Raw genomic sequence first — 3,666 nt, 5'->3', positions numbered from 1 at the left:
ATGAGCACAAGTGGAATGATCTGAGGAACTCCAGGGGAATGGACTCTCAGGAGAGCGGTAGGTACTCTATATGCCAGTTCTAGAAAGTAGATGACAACTTCTTTTCCCATCAATTCCTACTGATGACTGACAGAGTGAGGAGTTTGACATAAGGAAGAGCAGGTACCTTTGGAGAAGGACCTAGGATCTCCTCTGAGTTGAGGAGCTGAGGAGGAGGGCCATGGCCATGGCCTGGGGGTCTTGGTTAGAGAGGCTGCTTATGCACTCCCCTGCCCTCATCACAACAGGGCCATGTGACCTTTGAGGATGTGGCTGTGTACTTCTCAAAGGAGGAGTGGAGGCTCCTTGATGAGGCTCAGAGACACCTGTACTGCAACGTGATGCTGGAGAACTTGGCACTTATAGCCTCTCTGGGTAAGGAACCTCATTTCCACACCATTGTCTTATGTGGGGCTGTGCTCTGCTCCTTTTCCCAAGGGTCTCTGTCCCTCTCAGAGCTGGGCCATGGGCACTGCTTCCTTCCCTGGTTTCTTGGCATGGGTGTTGTGTTTGCTGGGCCTGGGCTTTATGAAAACTCCCAGGGTGTTCTGCCTTGAAGCCTCTCACAGAAAGGTTTGGTTTCTGAGTCTTGTAGCCTGTCCTGCCAATGCATTTGGCTTTGTACCTTCTTGGTAAGGTGACTGTTCCCACTTGTGTCAGATGTGTCACAATTTCTGCCCCTCCTTTTATTAGATATTGTGTGGACCTTGCCTGTCTCGGGGAGTTACAGGCACTTGAGTGGTCATGACTGCCACACACCACTAGGGTGCTACAGTAAGCCTCTCCTTCAAGGTTCTTTGTATAATAAATTTTTGTTTTAGTAGTCTCATGAGTTGAGATACCCTGGGCTAGTGTTGTCTATTCGACTGCTGTGTTTTTCTATTCAAACTTACATCTTCCAGGTCCCATTTAGTTACGCAACTTGAGCCAAAGGTTGGAGGGGAGCTCTGGGTGCCTAACAGGGTGACAAACTTCCAAAGGTTAATGGAGTCCTGGGTCTGGTGAGCTGGAGCTATAAGAAGGCATGATGTCAGGACTGACTACACATCATATCACGTAAATGTCCTTTTTCATTTTCCTGAGTGCCAATAAAGTTATTTTTTAAAACTATTGTTTGAGTTTTGGAATTCTAAAGTGGTATGCAAGAGCTTTGCAGTCTTTGGCTTTAAATCTCTCTCTTGCTTATTTGTAGGATTTATTAAATGTACTTATTATATATACATATTAACTCTTTAAAAATTATAGATGACTCAATACCTTCTCATCTGCATTCTTGTTATTTCAATTTTTATGTTTTTTGTAATAGAAGCCTATTATTTTCATATAGTTTGTGTATATGTTTTGATAATTTTTATATTTGGCTTGAGAACTCTTGCTCTATCATTTCACAAATACGTTTTCTTCCATGATCTTGTATGAGTTATGTATTTTTTATTCCCATTTAAGCCTTCTTTATCTGAAATTAATTTTTCTATGATTAAGAGCAGAGATGAAAATTGGAGTTTAAAAGTTGGATACCCTATTTCCCCTGAACAATTTTTTAAGCAGCTATTTTCCAATGTTTTCTAGCACCAACATAGCTCAGTCTTGCAGGAGGAATCTAAATATGTGAGCACCTCTTTATAACCTTTAGAATTTACTCTGCTAGTTTTGAACTTGAATTCCATGCTACTATGCCAATAAGACACTGTTTTATTTTAAATTTATGACTTGCATTAATCTCTTATAGAAAAATCACTATGAGGGCAGCCCCGGTGGCGCAGCGGTTTAGCGCCACCTGCAGTCCGGGGTTTGATCCTGGGGACCCTGGATCAAGTCCAACGCCAGGCTCCCTGCATGGAGCCTGCTTCTCCCTCTACCTGTGCCTCTGCCTCTCTCTCTCTGTGTCTCTATGAATAAATAAATAAAATCTTTTTTTGAAAAAAAGAAAAATCACTACGAGCTTTTATATTAAAATAATTTTTGTATCTTCTATACATACTGACTTATGACATTTATGAATAGCTTCTAAAATTCCAAAATAATGTTGGGATTTTTACATTTATAACTGTTATTTTCAACACTTCACCTTACCAGTCACCCCCAAAATAGTATTTTAGCACAATATCTTAGTGGTTTTGCCTTGCAACACCACCAATCATGGCAAATTAGCAAATAGTGTCAACAATGGATATGTGATATCTACTTTTATATCTTTACTTTGTAGCCAATGATGAAGCATACTAGCAAAACCGTAGGCAACAGAATTTTGTTGTATATAATTCACATTTTTTATTCCAAATCTCAATGCTTTGAGTTTTCTTTTTTCCTTTGAGGTTTTATTTATTTATTTGCTAGAGAGCAAGAGAGAGCATGAGCTGGGTTTAACTGATTAAGCTACCCATGCGCCCCAATGCCTTGATTTTTCTTACTTGAAAATTTCTCCAAGATTTTCTCTTGACAGTCTTTTAGAAAGAAAACATATTTTTAAAAAAACACAAAAATTAAGGACTGTGTCTTACCTCAGTTTTCTAATACTTTGCATGGTTTGTAATCCTGCATCAATGTTTATGTTGAGAAATCAGGTTAAAGTGGATTCTTTTAATAGGTATATATATTCACACATATACATGAACAGCAATAATCCCGAAACCTCACTAAAATGTAGTGAGGGAAAAAAAAAATGTAGTGAGGAAGTTTCGGCAAAGGGAGCTCTTACGCATTACCACTGAGTCAATTGCAGACCCAATAGGAAGAGATACACTTGACCTAGCATATGGATACTACTTCACTATCCCAGCTGAAGAAAGAAAACTTCCCTTATCCTCCAACTCAACAACTCAGCCAATGAAAAGTCCCTCTTCTTCGAACTCCCAGTTTATTCCACGGGACTTGTAGTTTATAACAGCCTTCCCAACTCACTCCTTTTCTCCATAAAACTGGGAACCTCTCCTTTGTCCTTCGACTGCCTACGATTTTGCTGTAGTTTGTTTATCTTGGATTATAATTCTCTTTTATTCCTAAATAAGACCTTCTTTGGCTGGTAAAATAAGTGGCAGTTTTGTTTTACGGTTAACAGGTTTTGGTGTCTCAAAGACTCTAAGACTCAACCCGACGTGACTTTTCCATTTATTTATTCATGAGACACAGAGAGAGGCAGAGACATATAGGCAGAGGGAGAAGTAGGTTCCACAGAGACATAGGCAGAGGGAGAAGGAGAAGCAAGTTCCCCGCAGCAATCCCGATGGAGGGCTCGATTCCAGGACCCCGGGACCATGACCTGAGCCGAAAGCAGACGCCCAACCACTGAGCCACCCAGGAGCCCCACTTGCAATGGTCTTAATTTGTCCTCTCCTAGGGACCATTCGGCCATCAATCCGCAGGCGAGGGGGAGTGGCTTTTACCCCCACAGCAAGCTGAGGATTAGAGGAACTACATTACCCAGAAGACTGTGCGCCAAGCTTCCGGATCACAGTGACCAATAAGGGAGCAGAGTTTCCACGAGGACGAAAGACCAGGGGGTGGGAGTTCCCGCCTGTTTCGCTTGGAGGCAGTGTTTCCGGCCACGGGCTGCTCGTTCGTGCGTCTGGCTGAGGAAACTAGATCCTAGAGGAGCGAAAGACTTGTGTGCTTTGCAACGGAGCGGGT

The sequence above is a fragment of the Canis lupus genome, chromosome 1 (assembly GCF_011100685.1).
Source record: "Canis lupus familiaris isolate Mischka breed German Shepherd chromosome 1, alternate assembly UU_Cfam_GSD_1.0, whole genome shotgun sequence".
Classification (NCBI taxonomy): domain Eukaryota; kingdom Metazoa; phylum Chordata; class Mammalia; order Carnivora; family Canidae; genus Canis; species Canis lupus.
This window is presented reverse-complemented; position numbering follows the sequence as displayed.